Genomic DNA, 20,497 nt, shown 5'->3' with positions numbered 1-20,497 from the left:
AACGGGGTCTACGTGTCGACGTACACGGCGTCTTTCGGCCGCGGTGGAAGGATTTACGATCGCACGGAAGCCACGGAGATCGGAAGCGCAGGAATATCTGGTAGGGCCGCGAGGACAGGCACACCTAATGCATCGTCTAACGAAAGGGGCTGTCTAGTCAGGACTCTAGAGGATCGCTGGTTTTAAAGCAGTCAACCGTTTCGATTGCATCGGTTCCGAACGATCTCGTTATGCGAGCCACGGTCACGTGTAAACATTTCGCACCGGATAAATATTTCGCTTCGTATTCGCACTTTATACTCGAAAAGTGATATCCAACGTCACGTTTCAAGTATTATTGCTAGGTAATAGCGAATAGTATAATACACAAACATCGCCATATGTCTGTATAATAACGGTGAAAAGTTTATTAAAGCGAGAGATCTACCTAGTCGGAAATGTTTGCTACTTTTACCGTTTGCATCTAATCGATCGATCGTTTTATGCAAATGTCGTTTTATTTTGGATTGTTGATATCGCTGCTCGTTTTTTCGTGACTTTTGACGCTTCTATAATAATTAGATTGCCATTGGAGAGATTATAAAACGCGGTATTTCGAGCAGACCGATATGAATTTTAAATGGCACACCAACGCGGCTTTCAATTAAAGAAAATATGAAAATTCGATACGGAAGATCCTATCGGTACTCTGTGGAAAATGTAATCAAATTTCATTTATTTGGCCACCGACGACATTGAGTTATTTAATCACCACTGTGTGCATTTCGTGCGACATGATTTTTTTAAACGGCGCTTTTTGATGCTCCCGTAAAATACAGATCGTATTCTTCTTAATTACTCATTTTTCTGTGGTGCGAAATTTTATCCATCTCTCCGTGTTATGTTCGCTCCATTCATTTTCGTACCTTTCAATTTTGTATAACTTCAAAATTCATAAATCGAAAATTCCTTTTTAACGCATGAAAAATTCCCTGTTTATTCGTTAAATCGCTAACGGAATTTCCAAAAGTTTCTGCAAATGCAAACATTAACAAATTTCTTGCGTTTCCTTAATAAATGTTGCGACACATTTACGAGTCGTTATATCGCCATAACCTCGAACGCGTAGAAACGAGGGAAATTTTTCAACCAAGGACAGCTATCAATAATCCTGTTTTCACGTACTTAGCGGATTCATCAGTCCATCTGGAAAATGTGGACGATACGTATTCATTAACTGGGTAACGCGTGTCGCGACGCGCATTAATATATTTCACGTGTAATTCTTATGGGAAATCGGGCTGTATGGTCGCCGGGAGAATTAGCGATGACTTGTTTGCACGGAAATAAACTCGCCACGAGAACGTTTTGCCGTGGTCTGACGTATAATGACATTATGTAAAATATATCGCGGCGCTTAATGAGCCGAAATATTTGTTTAAAATAAAATAATTTCGATTCGTTTAACGTGTCCGCTCGACCATCCTACGAATACTCCGGTAATGGGCATAATTATGAAGTTTCGTGGTTGAAGTATCCGTAAAATCGTGGCCAATGCTTTTTTTATTCGCCGAAAACGAAATTATGAAGGATAAAAAACGGGAAACGAGTTGCGTGATTAAGCGTCGCTATCGGATCGTTATTTATCTCCTGGAAACCTTTTTCCATTCAATTTTCAAGCTTTTGCAATTCTAATAGATAATCGTCAAAGTATATATCTCATTTAAATAATTTATATCGTCGATCAAATCAAGCTTTTCAGAAATTAAAGCGATTAACTTCACTTTTTATGAATTTGGTAGATTCCGCAATTGAATGGATAATCAATATCCAATCGTTCAGAAAACAAACGGGGAATCGCTGTACATATATTTGTGAAAAGAGCGGCATAAATTGCAAAGGAAATTTTCAGTGGTTTTCTATCAGACACGATAGATTCGTTAAATGTTTCTATAAGTTTTACGTTTCTTTAAGTTAAATACTTTGTGAGCCACTATAAATACACGTGAAATGGGAACTGTTAATCTATCGTGCAGTGGATACTGTTTCCTCTTTGTAAATAGCTGAAATTTATGATATATTTGAATACCAGATTGCTGACTAGAGGGTCTTTGCTTTGCTTTTCCTTTTTTTTCTCTTCCTCGTTCGTTGAATGGAATTTATGAGAGCAGTGAATCTACGGAGTATGTGAAAGCTGGTCTGTTAGTTTTGTTCTTGGTGTACGCTGTGTGAAAATTAGGTTAGGATTTATTCGTGAACTTGGGAAGGCTTGGATTTGATTTATTCGAGGTTAGGTACGGTAATTGCGGCGGGTGTTGCAGTTCGTTTCGTTGTCGTTTCTATTTCTAACCTAACAGCTGACGATATAAAGAATATTTCACAGCGAGACGTTTCTACGAAGCAAAATAGAACGAAAACGAAGAATAAAAATTGCAGCTAAGACTTTGTTCTTTAATTATTAGTATGTAAGAAAGAAAACATCTTTGAATTCTAACCTCAAAATCACAGACGCAAGTATTACTTTCCCATCATACGTATACTCCAACTATAAAAAATTGACAATTGTATAAACCATGGAAAACATGACGGTGGTTCGAAAATAATCGACAGAGTCGTAAGACAACCATAAATCTTTTCTATCTTTAATTTTGCTTTCCCTTCGAATCGAACAAAACTGTTTGACAGACTGTACAGTACCGTATTTCATAGCATGTTCGTGTAATCGTTAAACGAGCAAATAATCATTAACAAGAAAATTACATTTTCTTAAACGTGAGTGAGTATCCAGATACTTTTGAAAGGTAGTGTACGCGTGAGAAGAGGTAAAAGGGAGGACGAAATGGGGAGGAAAGTCGTGGTCGATGCTCGGTCATCGAGAAAAACTCAGACCGCTCTCCTGTTCGCGGTAATCCCGAATCTCTATGGGTGTTCGCGTTCGTGAGCAAAAGGAGGAACGCGAGATCGTCCACTAGAGGGAGATCTTAAATCGCCGTCGCATGAAATCGCCCTTGAAAGCGGCCGACGTCTCGAGAACCAGTGTGGACAGACGTGAACACGGAGTACCAGCCATCCGGTGAATACACATGGGTAATTCCCAGTGCGTTCCACGATGCCTTGCGAATGTTATTCAATAGCCTCGGACCGCGTAGCTATCGGTTATGGTGGTTGCGGATCGCTGCAGAAAGGACGAACATGTCTGATGCTGTATGGTGATATTATGTTCAGGGATATTGTGGTCTCGGTGATTTTCGATAATTCTTTTCCACGTTATCGGTAGAAAAGAATGCTTCCATGTTTTTACTTAGGATTAGAGTTCTCAAAGGTTGCAAATTGAAGAGTAAAATTTTTTAAACTGTTTACAATTCATGGTGTTCTTGATAGGTTTTTGACGATGACATTGCTATGCAATTGCCGAAGAGCGTGATATTTTAGCCACGTTTATGTTCGAGGATATTACGATTTCGACCATCTTCGTTTCACTGATTCCTTTATATTCTATCAATAGAAAGGACTATTTTATCAGAGTCGAAATTTCTAAGGACTGAAATATTCCTGGACATTGCGGTAGCATCTTCTTGATAACCGCAATCTCTGTAAAACTGCTGTTTCTACGTGAATATAGCGATTGGATGGTGGTCTACGGTGAAATTACGTTCAGGGATATCGCAGTGTAGTATCGTGGACGAGGGGCCTAGGGGGTGTCGTGCGAATTGTAAACAAGCGGTTGCTGAGCGTGTGTATGATGGGGCTTAAACAAAATATATAAGACAAAAGACAAAGGGTTGCTAAGAGACATAAACGAATTAACGGCAGTATGAGTTGAGAAGCCAGAGAGTGCGGATCGCGTTGTCGAGATAGCGTTGTTAGCGTTGTTAAAAGAGAGTTGAATCTGTGTTGACGAGACTTGCTAATTAATTATAATACGTTGTTACGATTAGTTCGTGTTAAATAACCATTGTTTTCTGTTTAATTCATTTATTATTAATAAACTAATTTTTATATTTACGATACCACAGTGGGAATCCTTTTTATCGAAGAAACAAAATCATTAATTTCTATACTTTGAGATTCATCGAACCTTCGCGTGTCCCTTCTTCCTTCTCTCTTCTACATACATCTTCCACAGCTCTGTTACCAACATTACAATCCTGGAGACTTATAGGGCGCGACCTCTTCTGGCGCCCCTATTTCAGTCTTTTTCCTGGCTCCTTCGCTCGAGATATATAGACGGCCACTAAACTTCTATCCTGGCCATCAATTTCACTGCAGGAAGGATCGTGTGCCACGGTGGCCAACGTGGCGACTCGCACAGGCCTCGTTTGCCAAATGCCTGCAGGCTCGATCTTTTTGTCCACGCCAAGCAAACGTTACAACCGCCGCGAGTTAGCTATCTCTGGCCTAACAAGGAATAGTCCGAAGCTCGATGGTCATCGCTCAGGGTTAACCTCGTGGGGACTCGGGTCTAAGGTTCTCCGGATGGTGGACAAGACAGGCGACAGTGTGTCACTGGTGATTGGTGAAATTGAATCGGAGATCTTTCGGGTTCTTTCGATTCAGCCACGAATTTAGGTCTCTCGGGTCTGGAACGATGTGCGATCCCGATGCTTTGTTCTGCTCACACTTTCGGCAAGATTAGTGCTAAGGGGGTGGAGATCGTTGGAGATTTACGATTTGACGTTTGGAAGTTCCTTTTTTTCTGCTTTTTTTCGCAAGCAGAATGACGTTACTGGATTTAGGAGCTGATGAGGGTAACACATTGAGCGAGTCTTTTGAGTTATCGGGGAAAGTGAAATAAGATATCAGGTTAATGGTCGTTTCTGGTTTATTTGGCATCGCGTGATTTATTTGAAACGTGCAGTTTATGAAAAACGTACGACGTGTTCGGTATATTTAGCGGCGAGTAGTTTATTATTCCGTTTATTGAAAATGCTACGTTTCTGTAAATCGAAGTAGAAATCTTTCTTTTTTAGAAAGAGAAGCTTCTTCTGCGCTCGTTACGATTCGAAAATACACCAAGATTTTCTGTTTACTCTTGTTTTTATTCCCGCTTTCATAGCGGAAATAGCCTTCGAAATGTGCAATATTTTCAGCGTTCGTATTGTTAACCCCTTATAACCGGATTTTCCTTTGCTGGCAAGAAACAAAAGCGCGATTGATTACAGTTTTCCATTCAAACAGAGGAACTAAGAACTAATTACCGTTACGGATGAATTGTTTGGTGACAATGGAACGGCAAAATGATAAAGCTAACCGGCACTGCAATAAAGTAATAATACTACAGTCCTTTAGAATGCTCGTACCGTTTTGATCGTCGACACATTGTGTTTCTCGATATCGCGAGAGGATTATTTCTTACACATATTTCCAACAAATAGCGAATTGCTGAACTCAGACAAATATTGTTCTTGGTTGCATATCTCCATTGCCGTATATAATCCCTTTAATCCTTTGTAAAATTTAAAATTCTGATTAGCAGCAGAGGCAGTCTTTTTCTAATAACGCGGCATTGGAGAAGAAAAAAAGAAAAATGTCGGTCTTTAACTGGAATATTCAACTTAATCTGTCTCATTTATTACAAGTACCGACTACCGTTTATTCGCAATTTTATAAAACTTTCTTCTTCCGTGACAAGAAATCGAGTAAGTATGATACTTTAGAAGCGCGCATCAAATATTTCGAAGAATTCGTGCCGGGGAAGGCGTAAAATTATGAAATTGAAAAGTACTTCTAGTTTTACTACAATTTAGAAAGAATATCGAAGAAATTATATTGTTCGTAAGTTGGGTCGTGCGATTCACTGTACGCCATACATAACAACGTGTGATTTTTAGCAAGACCTATCGATTTTTATGAGGTCGATCGGTTGGCAGGTTTGCTTTACACATACTTTCATTCTACGTTTAAAAGATCGCCTCCTACGAGGGCGGTTTCTCTGTCTCAACGGGTTCCTTGGGACCAATCGCTCGCCCCCTATGAATCTTTTACGAACGGACATTACGTATACTTTTATTTGCCGGTGTTCGAATAAACTATAGGCAAACAGTAATTTCCACGCACGAGACACTCGTTCGATCTCTTTGTCGTAAAGAAAATTGCTGAAAGTGCACCCTCCGCGTGTCCAGTTTCTTTAAGAAGATCGTTTTTGTCCGCTATTTTGTAGGCCAGCGATGATGAAAAATATACCGAATGTAGCAAAAATTCGTAGAAATTGCTTTCACGGTGCTGAGCTTGCTTATTGTGTTCTTTGGGATAAAATATAGGGATGTAAATAATAAATAGACAATTAAATAATATAGTTATTCTATATATTATGTATGCAAACCGAAATGGTACTTATACGCAAAATTTGTTTAAATTGAATCATACGTCGAGAATTAATTTAGATTTAATTCACATATATGCCACATCGATAATCTAAACACAACATGATCTAATTTCACGTCTATACTAAACGGAGAATAGATTAATTCGAACATAGTGCAAATCTAATCTGGACATAACGCATCTTAAGCTTGCGCTAATCTAGGATTAACAGTGTTTAACCCAGACTTAAACTGGACAGGAGAACAGTCTGTCGTAGGCCAGGACCAAGCCGAATTTTAACACGTGTCGTATTTAATCTCGCAGCGTTCGCCAAATTCAGGCTTCCGAATTTAACTTTAATTTTTCGTACGTAAGTTGGAAATTTTGTACAATTTACAACATATCTATACGCTTTAAAAACAATTTAAATTTGAAGGTAGACTCAATTTGTAAAATGGTAACCTAGACATCCAATTTCGTATATTCGCAATTTTATGAATAAGCAAATTTCAATGCCCATTTAATCGCGATTAAACGTTGTTCATTAAAAATCCCCGGACCGAGAGCTAACGTTATTTCAACATTTCCAATTAATTCGAATCGTAAAACGAAAACGTGAAAAGAAAGGCCAGTGTATATATATATGTACATATATATGCGTATATATCGAATCACGAAACGTTAAATGATCGTGGATAGCGCGTTGTCACATTTCACGATGACCACAGCATCGCTTTCGCGCCGACGACAAACGTTTTAATATTTCAAATCAATGTAGATCAACGAACGCGGAACGAGGGGAAACATATTTGACCGCGAAAGATTAAATGGCTTCCCGTTACATCGTTATGCTTTCAGTGGGCTACAACGCGTTTATGCGAGCGTCTAATACGACGAATTAATTTGGCAGGGAATGGATATGCTACGCAGGAGAGAAAAATTTCGGTGGATGTAGTGTCACGATTTATTGTCATTCGTTGATAATCGTAATTATCAGTGAAATATTTCAAATTCGTTCGAATATGACGTAAAGCTTTAGCAATAAATAATAGAAAATTTACCGTAGTGTTTCTGCGAGCGAAATCGATTCGAATTCTAATATTATCGAAGAACGTGAGATGGTTTTGAAAATCGTCATTATTTTGAAACCGTTAGTAGCTTCGAACGACAAAGAAAATGGGAAATAATTTGCTAAGGATTAAATTGTCAATTTATATTATTTTGCAACTCGTCCTGAAACTGTATAAAATTATTCTATCGCGTATGATATTCATTTATCTCGAAATTTGTTCGTTAAATATAATTTGTATTCCTAGTCCCGTAAATTCGGATGATTGTTTCACCATTGTGGATGCTAAATAGGTAATTGGTAATTCAATTGTTTGTTAGCTGATTGTGCTCGCCAGCCCTGGGTCGATGGTATAATATGGATTTCTAATTATCATTTTCATACATAATTTAGAATTTAGAATTGTTTGACCAATCCAGTCGAACAATTCTTCTCCAAAAATCTACTTAGTACTCGACCTAACTTCGACTTCAACTTCCCAGCCTACGCTCTTGAACGAAGCAACTCTTCCCTACCTTAGCTTCTCTCGTCGATATTTTATCAAATTTAAAGCACGCTCTGTCATACAAGTGTACAGTACACGGTAACCGAAAGAAAGAGTTTGGCGCGAAGAAACAGAGGCAAGTTTGTTTGCAGACCAGGCTGCAGATATTACATCGAAGGATCGACTAGGTGTATGGTTCTCTCGGCCGGTGCAACCGTTTCTCGCGAATATGTGTCGATTGCTGGCTCTTGTGTGCGAATGTCCACAAGACCTTTCCGTCTTCTCGAGAACGTCGTATCCTCGAGCTAGGATTTTGCGATCTTCTGTTTGCACGTGTCTACTCGTATTGAGATTTTGGTCTGCTTCGCCTGATACTTGCTCGAACAGCTGTACATGATACTACCATCGCAAACAATATATACGCCAAGTTCAATAAATCTTGGTATTTCCAGCAAGTGATTATTGATAGAACGTCGCGTGACACCCAGAGAGTACGGTACAGTTTCAAAGTATGTGGACATTTTCCAATTTTTGGCAACACGTGTTTGTATGAGGAAATTAAGGATAAATCGAACTGCAACGATTTTGTTCTCCGTTGGAATTGAGAATTCCAGTGATCGTTGTAATTAGCTTTCTATTTAATTGTATCGTTGGAAACCTGTATCGGAATAAATTTGATACAAAGCTTCAAGGATCGTGGCCGAATTTCGAATTTAAGTTGTAAAATCATTTATAGCGGCAGACATTCGTGGCTCTTTTTAGAAATGATCCTTCTTAACCTGAAATTTATTGCTCCATTATTTTTGTGCCCCCTGTCGCGACACAATTTCCAAATATCGTGGCACAGTATCGTGCATTGTAACAAAATACGAGGATCATCGAGGAACGTCGATAAGCATATTTATTCCTAGCGTACCTTAGCGGAAATTGAAAGTACTTAAACGTAGATACATATCGCTACAGCGGCCATACACGACGAAACGTGCTGGTCCGATGTCGGAGCTACTTACCAGAGTTCGAAACGCGAGATACGAGCTGGATTTTCGCTTACTAGTTAAATTATTTTCCTACGTTGCGAAATTCCTGAGACTGTCTGGCTATCGTCGTTACGTATGTCCTGTTACGATACTGGTACGATCGTGGCAAGACTATAAAGCGATTCAGGAAAGACACCGCGATACTTAACGGTTGATAAATCTTTATCGCTAAAATATACTCTTGCGACAGATTCGTTTAATTTATGAAAAATTTCGAAAAATGCTAAGATCGTTAGGACAAAAGGTTTTTAATTGGATACTCTTTTATGTTGCAGAGTTCATCAGTTTGAGTGTAAAATGCGGTGATTTCAGGGAGGACGCGACATCTGGAGAAAACTAGAGTGCAGTGCTACAAGCGGTGAGTTAAATTTCCCTTGGATGAAATTCTCATTTCAGATATATTTCGCGACGTTTTGTTAAATTGTAGCATAAAGTCAAGTTCAACATCTTGAAAATGATAATTTGAAAAGAGAAATATTCGCTGTAATGTGGATAATTTAAAAAGATTCTTTGTAACGTACATAATAATTTAAAGAGATTCTCTTTATTAAACGTCATATACAGGCCCTTTGCAAGCACTGTTACGCTTAAAATAAGTTTAAAACCTTCGTCGAAGAATCAGATAACTAAAATTTGAAAATTAATTTTTGCATCTACGCTAATGTTTCTTTTCTATTCTCATTTCTAAATGCGTAATTTCTCCAAATTAAAAAAAAGCATATAAAATATGTCGTCTTACGTGCAACAGAGAAACAGCTTGAAAAATCCATTTCGTATTTTCTATATTTTATTTGGGAAAGCGTCTGCGATTGTTGTGAAATTGTCACAATACGTCTCGTTAAGAGATATTTTTAACATAAACGGGAAAACCTGTTGCCAATACATGCAGAAACACTGCGTACACGTAATTTACTGAAATTCTAGTTCTATAAAAAAACAACAAAACATCACCGTCATCGCGGTGAACGCGCCATTTATTTAATAAAATTCCAACTTCATGAAAATACAGGTGAAACCTGTACGTGGTAGTGTATGGAAAATACACCGATACAAAAACGCCATGCATTTAAGGTGTAATATTTCAGTTCATCAAACTCCACTTAAACGGTCCGTTATCTCGGCGCGATCCAATATAAAGCGACGAAGAAAGCGCAGATTAACCTGACGTAACCTCTATTCCCGGGCAACCGGAAGTACAGAAGAAGCCATATTGAACGAAGCGACGGATTAAAACTTTTTCTAGCCCCGAGGAAGATCCGTTCGCCTGGAGCAACACAGACAATGGTTGCGCCCGGCGAAATTATTTCGAAATTAGAGATAAAAGTGATTTAGAAAGGGAGGCTCGATCCCCCGTGAAATGGATAGCTCTCTTCTGAATCCATTGCCGGGTTTATTTATTTCTCTCAAAGAAACACTTTGACTCCTCCCCCGTTAGAACCCTCTGGCTACCTTGCACATTTCCCATTTTGCATGGGTGGAGAGAAGAGAAAGAACATAATTTAATGGCAAAGACAAAGGGTGGGGGCGGCGAGGGTACGAACTGATTAAACGGCCGTTAAGGGGAAATGAATTTTAAATACGATTCTTCATACGCGCCCGAGTACCAGCCACCGAATAGACGCCGGAAATGATCGCGAACCTGGCTCCGTTTCGCTGAAACGTTTCCGCTATGCAAAGAGAAAGAGAGAGAAAGAGAGAGAGTCTGACTTTCAACGAATTCATTTTTACGTAGATTACTATTTCGATGGGATCTCGGCCGTGTTGGTCGAGTAATTTTCTCGATAGATTGGAAAGTAGATTACCGAGGATTGTTGGGTGGTGCAGGCTGTGTTAGTCGTCATTTGAGCAATTTGGTGTTTAGGTAATGTCTTACCAAGTAGCGTAGTACGCAGTTAGGCGGCTCATTTACATCGCAAAATATTTTATTCGTTCGCTCGTTTCTCAGTTTTCGTAATTTAGTTTCCTTCTTAATGTCAAATCGATGCAAAAGTTAAGAATTAGTACGGCGAAGAGAGAAAAACCAAAATCCGTAGATTAAAATCTAGGAGAATGCCAAACGTAAATATCAAAATTAAACTTAAAATCTACGACTAGAAATCTATGAATTACACGTCAGAATTTGTACATCGAGATGTTTAAAAATCCCCAAAATTGTACACTCTTCTATAGTAAGTGTCCAAATACTTTTTTGAGCCAGACAAATTTAGTCACACAAATTTAGATGAAAAAAATCTACTCTTACCGACGTTGTAATCTTTTCGACATCATGGATTTTCGTTTGTACCACATGTATATCACGATATTATCATGTGATCCATTTACTGAAGCGCGAAACATATATCTTGATTTTACATCGAATTTACATTGGCTTATGACAAATTCGCTGTGGACATAGCGGTGCGGGGGCTTATGTGAAATAATTTAAGCCGGCTCTTAAAATCGCACGGTCCGTATCGAATATGGAAATCGGTGCCATGACACACAGGCTATTGAGCTTTCTATTAAAGGGCTTTCTACTCGTTGCTGTGCGGGCTCATTTTTCATCGCGGAAATTTATATTGCTCGTCTTTATACCAAGCTTTTCGTAATTGTTTCACTCTGTCGAAATTCATGATTTACGGTAATAATGAAGCCTTTAATTTCGATACCGAGATGAGAATTAATCGACCGTGCATTGCATATTTTCGATGAAAATTCAAATTTAACAAGTATTTCATTCGTCACATTTTTCGACTCGACTGTTTAAAGAATCAGAGTTTCGTTCATCACATTGTACGATTGAAATTCGCAAGAACCAACCCACTGATTCTTTTCTCTAATTAAGAAGATCTTTACTTGCTTCGATCTAGGATTGTTTAATTACGGATTGGCCTCTACGATACGGATCGTGTTTCGAACGAATTTCGAAAGTAATATAAATCAGCATCCTAACGCAATTGAACGATCCCAAGTCACCAGAAATTCTCGAGTTCTCTATCCATCCTAACCTCAAAGTGGAACCGCGTTCCCCTTCAGCCACTGGAACATTCGTCGTGTTTCCTCGCGGAACGATTCATTTCCTGGCCGGATGTTCCGTTGAACGACGAACTTGCCGAGGCTGTTATCCGCTCCGCGGCAAGATAAACGCGACCAGATCGAATCCTGGTGCCGATTTTGAATCCGAGAGCCGCGTCTATCTGGCCGATTAATCGATAAGTCTGGTTGTCTTGACTGAAAGCGAGAGTGCTCCTTCGAGACGAAGCGATCATCTAAATGTAGAAGGGAGACAGCAGTATCGACGTTCCTCCTTCCGGTTCTCATCGCGACGCTGCTGAATTCCAGTATCGCGTTTTCCAAGTGCCTCCGTACGTCCGTGACACGGTGTTGTTCCGTTCGTCGGCTGCTTCCACTCACTGATCGATAACTGGTGACCATGTTTCGTGACGAATAAAGAATCCGGCCAGACTTGGTATTTTTGGTCTGCTGGTAGCTTTAAATTTATAACTACGTGGAATGATTTCTTTATTAGGCGATTATCTTAGGTAACTACTTTCGGATTATTTGATTACGTTCGAATGACTTTTATCGGAGAAATAATTTAGAATTACTCGACTTTTATCGGGCAGTGAATTCAGAATTGTTTGACTCTTATCGAGGAATTATTCGTAATTTAAAATTGTTCCATTATATCTGACAGATCGATACAGGATCTTTCGATTGTGCTTGAATTGAATTTTATCAACGAATTGGTTGAAAAATATCTGTGTTTAGAACAGAATGATTCCTATTAGAATATTTGTTCGAAGTTATTTTCAACTGTATTAGGGTTGAGGGGGATTTTAATTTTATTTATCTATTTTCGTAATATATTTGATACGATCCATATCACCAAGTCCAGAATCCATGATCGTATTAGCCTAACGATAAATCCTATGTCACAGAAGTTCCTGAAATCTATCAAGTATCCAAACATTAAATCTATCGAACAGAGAAACGGAGATTCGTCTTCCAGCAAACATCAGAATCAGAACACTTGAGTGACAAAAGATAACACCGTTTTCTCCACTCTTAGGGAGGAAACTTTCTCATTTCTCTTCTAAGCAGCTGTCCACGTAGCTCAGACCGAATGCTAGCAATCCTTCCTCCGTTTCTGTAGACCTTCGTCTCTCCTCGCTCCTCTCGCCGCCCTCGTCGTGTTCTCGAGTTTTCCATATAAATATACATAGAACCAGGAGCTGCAGAGACACTTAGTTCTGAGAACCTCTGAGATCCTTCCCTTCTGGCTGCTCTATTCTCGCTTCGATGAGAAGAGGATGTCCGGGGGACCCGGGGACCATTGTCTTAATTGAGAGAGGTTAATTCGAGACGGACGAGTTCTGAGAGTTATAGACATTCTGCCGTGTTTAGCCGGGGCTTAGACGGGCTTTCTCTTCATTGCTCGATAGCGTAGACGCGAACACAGTCGTAATACTACGTACGTGTACCTACAGGGTGTTTCAAGAAGTTGAGATCAAATTTCAGTTGCTGGTCATTTATCTAGGGACACGTACGAAACGTTGTTGTCACTTTTCACTCGCGTCTCTTAATTTGATCGAATGCCCAGACCCTGCGTTAAAGTCGTTACAGGATATCACGATAACATGTATTTTTGAAAACCGATATGCACTAAAAGAATAATTACTATAAACTCTGCTATTGTATGAAAAATTCGTTCGTGCCTTGAAAAACGTTTTATTGAAAAACTGAGGAACGTCGTTAGAAGGGATTGAGAGAGGGAAATGGTAGGTGGATCTACGTTCTCAATAGATTTGTCTCTTCCGATAAGTTTGATTGTGAACTTTTTGACCGTCCTGTAGATACGTCTGCCTGGCAACGTTTTTGTCCAAGGTAGATTTATACACATACGGCTAGGGATCGAGTAGAGTAGACAGGGACGTAGTACTACCACGTGGTGTCGTATCTGGCGTAGATTATGGTGCTGGCCGCTAGATTTCGTTGCGAGTTACGGCCACGTTTCGTTCTCTCGTGTCTTGTAATTTATCTCTTATCAGACTTGGCCGAGGGTCAGGACAGCTTTCTTTCGACTGCTCGCGTGTGCCTCGAGCTGACTAGGCAATTCCAACTGGAACGTTTCGGCTGATTAGGTTGTCTGGAATGATTTTTGCCATCTGCTGACGGATGGATGCATGTTTGCCAAATATGTGAGATTCAGAGTGTTGGTTAAAATTATTTCAAATAAAGCGATACTGAAATGGACGTGCCATAAACACCGGCAATACGAAATCTATCAAATAATAATAATAAAACCACAATTACTCCTTCATAAACTTCAAAATCCTCAAGTATCTGAAACTATCGTACCCTGTGAAAACTGTCACACCTCCGGAACACCTCGATTAAATTCACCTGCTCGAAAAACGTCGATCACAATGAAAACACGGTTGACAATGGCCCATCGGTTTCTCTTCTGTCTGAACCCCATTCAACCAGCCTAATTTTCACGCTGAAAACGTTATTTCCTCGACCCCGCGTACACTGAGGGAACAAAACCTCGGCTAGGTCAGGGGTTGTGACCCAAATCATGGCAAAGAACTACTTAGCCTGGTTCCTAGTCCTCTTCTCACCCTCTCGAATGCCCGTTTTTCTTTTTGTCGTTTAGTCATTAGGGCTTTCGAGCTACTTAGACTAATCTAACTTTTAACGGGCTCTAACGTTGCTCGACGGCCAAGAAATGTTTTCGAGTCGGCGATTGGCTCGACCTTAGACACCCCTGGTCGTGTTTTACCGGAAAGCACCCTTGCCTCGACAAGCACCCTCGTTGCATAATGTACTCGCTGAATGGTGGAGGGGATGAAACAGAGCTACGTGGCCGCTGAGGCGCATCTCTCGGTTCGAGGGCTCGTCGTTGATGAGAGTGACTCCTCTTAAAGCGAGGGGTGAGTGAAGTCGTGGCGTAGGGGAAAGGGGTGGGACTGGAGACACGGGAATCATGGCAATGTGTCTCCGAAACGTGACCAGGCATAACGTAAATTTCGTTATAGAAGTAGTGGACGAGGGAAGGAGATTGAAATTATGGGAATGAGGGTGGAAACTTTGGTTTTATTGGTTAACTTTAGCGTAACTGGCTACCTACATACCTATTTCCATATTTCTTTTAATCGTTTGTTTATTTCCTGGTGTAAATATAATAAAACTTCTTGAAATATTAATACGCTTCGTACTTAGAGTCTGACGTGGACTAAAGGGTTGAATACAGGGTTGATTGCCGTATATTTTCGGCGCCGGTATAAAAGTTAAGATAAACGTAAACGTGAAACACAGCGAGCTAATTTTATTTGACCGTATTAAAAATGAAATTGAATAAACTCTTTGTTAAATTTCAACGATCTTTAAGCAGTAGTTGAGCAGTAAAGGGGTGTAATTATGCGAATAAGGGTAGGTTTTATTCGCCAGGGTATACATATGAACGGAACATTGATTCGGATGTGGGTCTTTGAGAACTTGAGAGATTCAATCTTGGTGAGTGGATCAGTGGCGGGATTAGATGGATTGACGTGTCTTTGACGTGGTTTGGAGCATTTTGGACGTTGAAGTTTCTGCTCTTCAACACACTCGATGCATTTATCTTGGATATAAACTTGAAAACCAAATAAACAGACAATTTTCATGACACGTGAAATAACCTATTCAATTTTTTAATCCTTCTTCCGTAAAAAATTGAAGACATAACTCGTTCTGATTTTCTTCTGTAGTCGTTAAACAATGTTTCCTAAATAATCGTTGTCAACACATCGTCATTCTTCTGCAAGTCACTTGTCTATGTCCTCTGTTGGTTTCGTAAACCGGATTCCAACAAGAACAAGAGAATCCTCCATATTTCTCTGGGGAAGTAGCAAATTTTTAAATAAAAGACGTCGCCAGGATATTTCACAGGGGCAGAAGAATTTCAATCAATTTATTCCTCGACACTGCAGCTCGTCGTGAAAAAGGTATCCTAGAAGGTATCCAATAACACACGCACCGAGCGTCCACTTTCGTCGAACATTGCTGACATTCTGAATCCTCCCCTATGGCAAAGGAGACGAGGGTAGAAAAAAAAGGAAAGCCAGGGAACGGAGAACGGGAGAGAGCAGAAAAGAACGAGAAAAAATATCGAGAAAATGATAACGACGCAACGAAATCTGAGACGTGATCAAGCACGTGGGAAATTTCGCTGTGAAAGCAATAGAGGGGCCAAAGAACGACGTTCCGATGGGAAGAGGGACAAGGATGACACGAGCTTTCCTTCCGTCGAAGCCAACCTCCGCTTCCGGAATTCTGGATATCCCTGTTATCGAGTGCTTTTCACTCAGTTCGTTCGGTGCAACCGTTGTCCATCGCGAATTACTTCCTCCCATTCTTCCTTCGAAAAAATATTTTCCGAGATACTTGGTATTTTTTCGATATTTCTTTATTAATATTCCTTCCTATTAATATAGATTAATATAGCTGCACTTTCCAACTTATTTACATTCTTCTATTATTGATACCTTTTTATAGTCGTTTTATTTCTCTTGAAGAAAATATTGTTAAAAATTTTCACTACCTCTTCGGTATTTCTCTATTAATAGATTAGTTGGTGATTTTTTTTTTTTTCGCAGTGCCGATAGAATTTCAAAACGTTTCGTACAGCACACGTAATATGTTCATCGATGATGTGTGTGAATTAACTTGGGTAGTTAATCTTAGGTACAATACAGGTCATGGCGAAATCCTTTTCCCGTAGAAGCAAAATAAGAAATCTCCCTGCGAGAGACGGAAAACTGAAAGCAGGAGGCATCAGATCGGAACAAAGGGCGCTGCTGGAAGGAGTAAATTCGAACAAAGGCCGGGCGCCCGAATTTGTATTTCGTCCGCTCGACTCGACGCCAATTAAATTTTAATATCATCGGTATTCCTCCGCTTCCTTTAATCAAATACCATTCGTCCTGCGTCAAAGTAGTCTCGGAATCCCTTGGACCAAGGAAGCGGTGGAAGGACGGCCTTACAATTAAAACTTTGCTCCCGGCATCTTTCTCTTTCAGCTCTCGTTCTTCGCCTCTTAGAGGGTAAATAAGCTGTCTCCGTGCCCCTAGCCGTTCCTCTCCTCGCGAGATGTTTTGTGGCGTTGCATCGAACATAGCGAATCAGCTACGAGGCAGAGAGGCTAGAGTGAGGTTATGCGAACGTTGGAGAAGCATAACCCCGGAAAACATGAAAACATTTTGGTTCGTGGTTCCTGTCGTGTTAACGAACGTTTGTTGTTACTCAACGAAAATACTAGATGCTATGCTTTTTGGATCGTTCGTCTTTGGATGTGTACGTAGATCAATGGCTGTATAGGTTATGTTAGACACATAGTGTCATTTGTCGAAGGTTTCAAAAGAAAGTTTACGATTTGATACGGTTTAATTAGTAGACTGAAATAGAAAATTAATTGTATTTTAAGCAAGAGTCTTTGTTTTATCTTAGTTCTTTTCCATTCTATACGTTTGGTATATATCGAAACTGTTTTTCGTTTCAAAAATAGTAGGAAGACTTTACGTTTAGGATATAGCTTTAAAAGAAATGGAGGGTAACTTTGAAATAAAAGAAACAGAGTGTACCGGTGGGGCGTGGCACCGATTCGAGTAAATTCGATCGTAGTGAAACAGAAACGGTAGATTTTCAATTCCTGGGGAAAAGAAGTTTCGATTTGAAAGTATCGGACGAGAGTATTTCTTTCGACGGGCTTTCGAACGAGCGAGTAGTTAGAGTCCCGACGAAAAACTGAATGGCTGGTAAGTTGGAGAGCAGGTGCCGAAGAGAAATAAAACTACTTGGCTAGCGTGGCCACGATATTCGACAGCTGGCACGGCTTCAACTGTTCTTTAGATTTCGATCATCGGCTGAAAATTTCCTTCCACTGTTTGTTCGACACTGAATCAACGTTACAATCGTTCTCTCAAAGTCTCGTTTGCATAATCGCTTCTTCCAAGTCCTACTTGTCTATGTCGTATCTGCTATTTGAGGTTATGCGAGAATCAACTTTCGCTGTACTTTCAAATATTACATTCCATATTCAAACTTTTGAGTTAAAACTATTTGCTTCCTTTTTAGACTAACTTCTTCTAAAAAAAAGTTGGTATCTTCAGAAAATTATAACAGGATACCCTTTCTACAACCACAAATCTCGTTTTCATAGAAATTATTAGACCTCCCTAGAGGCCGCTAGATGTTGAAGTAAAATGCTCTTCTAATTCTGTACTCACAGGTAAGTACGATTGCTACAAATATTGTCCAAAATTGACAATCTGAAAGTGGCGGTGTAATAAGTTAAAACGCTTTACTAAAAATCATTCACAAACCATCGTATGCGAAATACGAAGAAAGAGACAATCACTGTAGTCTCCAAATCCAGCGTCAGACGCTCGCCAGACAGGGTTGCACCTCAAACCCTAACTTCTTCGACTGAAACACCTAATTCTCCCTGCAGCTAGTCGTTCCCCTTCTTCGACCACTTTTTTCCAAGGCCAATTCAATGCGCTGTTCAGGCGCAATCCCTCTCGCAACAGGGATGCCCTCCTGCAGAGAAAGAGAGAGCACCCCTGGAAGATCGTCTCTAATTGCCCGGTGGCGGAATCGTCGGTTCCGCCATTACCACGGACAAAGAGTAGGTCCGTTATCCCTTGGTAGCCTGGCTGGATCGTTGAAATATTGCCAGGTGGCGGATATCAGCCACGGCCTACCGAAATGGCTTCCATTCCTTTCCGGCAGCTGACTCCGGATTAACCGGGCCGCGAGGGTTCCTCCCAGGATGGCTGACTGAGAGGTATTAAAGCCGGCCCCTGATATTGCTTTCTTCAATTTGCAACCGCTCCAAGCCACCGACACGTCGCCCTGGCCTAGCGTGTACCGATCCTCTGCCGAGCTCGTGAATCAGGAGCATTCGTGGTTCCAGACGTTTACGAGCTGGACGCTTGCAGCCCTGTAGGCCTTCGTTATCGATCCTTCTGATCGGTCCCCAGGTGCGCTGGACCAGTGGTTCGAGTTTCTGATGTGTACAGGTTGTCCCGGGTGGATTTTAGTGGGATTTCAGTGGATTTTTCTGAGACAAGTAAAGTGGTTGAGATTTGAATACCCTGGAGGTTTGGTTAAGATCGTGTGGGAATGCTGCAGACAATAGAATTTTAGTTATGCGTGGGAATGTGATAGAACAATGGTTTCCACGCTTCTTACCTTGCCACCCTTTCTGCTATAAGGTGATATATATTTTTATTGTCAATATTGTACATTCGATGTACAGTTTCGTACGTAATTTCCCCTTTTCGTGTCTCTAATCGTCGTTTAACGTTCCTTGAAACTAACCCGAGCACAATGTCCAACTAGACTCTGAGCCAATTTCGCTTCAATATTTTAAATTTTGATTCTGCACACGGGCAAAGCGTGTAAAAATCTCTTTCGGTCGTCACGAATAATTAAACGCCATTTTTCGAGTCCGTTATCAGCGTCTTTAATCGTCCGGTAGCGTTTTCCCAAATTAATGCCGGAAACGGCGAAATCCCTTGACAAGAGGCAAATACTCGCATCAGCCGGGACACGAGCTTGAAAGAAGCTGACCCGCGTTATTTTTACCTCCTCGTGGTAATAACAAGGAGAATGTCTGCTGGCTCGAGCAGACGGTCTCCACTTTAGTACAGGGGCGACATCGTAACGAGAGTTGTTGCGAAACTGCGGCCAGGATGATTCAAGGGGAAGTTTTTTACGAGCACTCGTGTAGCCGGGTTGCGTTTTCAAGGGGCCAGGCCATCCCGGCAGAACGCGTTACGTTTCTTCGGCTGTTAGTTCGCGTTTCTTCCACGTTTCTTTCTACGATTATGAATCAGCCACGCATCGTTACCGTTTCTCGCGACAGATCGTCACCCAGAGCCTTTAATGGCTCACCTTTTTCCGCCAAGAAAGAAAAGCGAAGAGCATGATGGATATCTGGAGTTTCCACGGATGTTTTGTGAGAAAAGACGAAGAAAGTGTCCCGGCGAGGTGGAAACAGGTTAAAAGGAGTTGATGATTGATGCAGTGAATTGTCACGGACAATGGATTTCGTGATGGAAATTAATTATCGAATTGTTGAGGAAGTTCCCAATGATTTTATATGCTGATATATTTACCATGTAAAGTAGAAATGTTTTATTATGCGAAACTATTTATTTTATTACGCAAGAAGAAGCATTTTGCATATTGTTATCGACCTGACAATTTCGCCAAAATTGTTGGTTCCTGTGCAGTTTCTCGTGTTTTCCGAAGAGTTTAAGTGGATCCAGATTTACCTAAATCTTGTAGATTCGAGTAGATCAGATCTACGTTGAACTTTTTGGACGAGTTTAAGTAGATCTCTAAACGAGATTCGGAGATTCCGACTGTTGGGAGTTATTTTTAATTGAATTTAAATTCGGAAAAGGTAGGTTAATGGATAATTAACTTCTTGTCTTACAGTCTATCCCGTAATTCAGTGTCGAGAGCTGACGAACTTTATCTGTTCTTCAGAAGCAATTCTTTTTATTTTCTTTTATTGCTAGATTCGAAACTCCTTTAATTTTTACTTACGTTCTAAGCACATATTAAACGATACTCAGAATGTTCTTTGCATGT

General features: G+C 40.3%; 1 protein-coding gene across 4 annotated transcripts in view; it reads left to right on the top strand.

The window, feature by feature from the left end:
- The window catches only part of LOC117214206, a 311,214-nt gene that overhangs the window by 114,842 nt on the left and 175,875 nt on the right, over positions 1-20,497 (top strand). For all 4 annotated transcript variants that reach the window (XM_033460105.1, XM_033460104.1, XM_033460106.1 and 1 more), the window contains one exon: positions 9,148-9,230. The gene's annotated coding sequence lies outside the window, so the exon portion shown is untranslated. The remainder of the gene's footprint in view (positions 1-9,147; positions 9,231-20,497) is intronic.

The sequence above is a fragment of the Bombus bifarius genome, unplaced genomic scaffold, assembly GCF_011952205.1.
Source record: "Bombus bifarius isolate JDL3187 unplaced genomic scaffold, Bbif_JDL3187 scf7180000009200, whole genome shotgun sequence".
In the NCBI taxonomy this organism is placed as follows: domain Eukaryota; kingdom Metazoa; phylum Arthropoda; class Insecta; order Hymenoptera; family Apidae; genus Bombus; species Bombus bifarius.
Note: the sequence above shows the minus strand (reverse complement) of the source record. Positions and strands in the feature narration are given on the sequence as shown.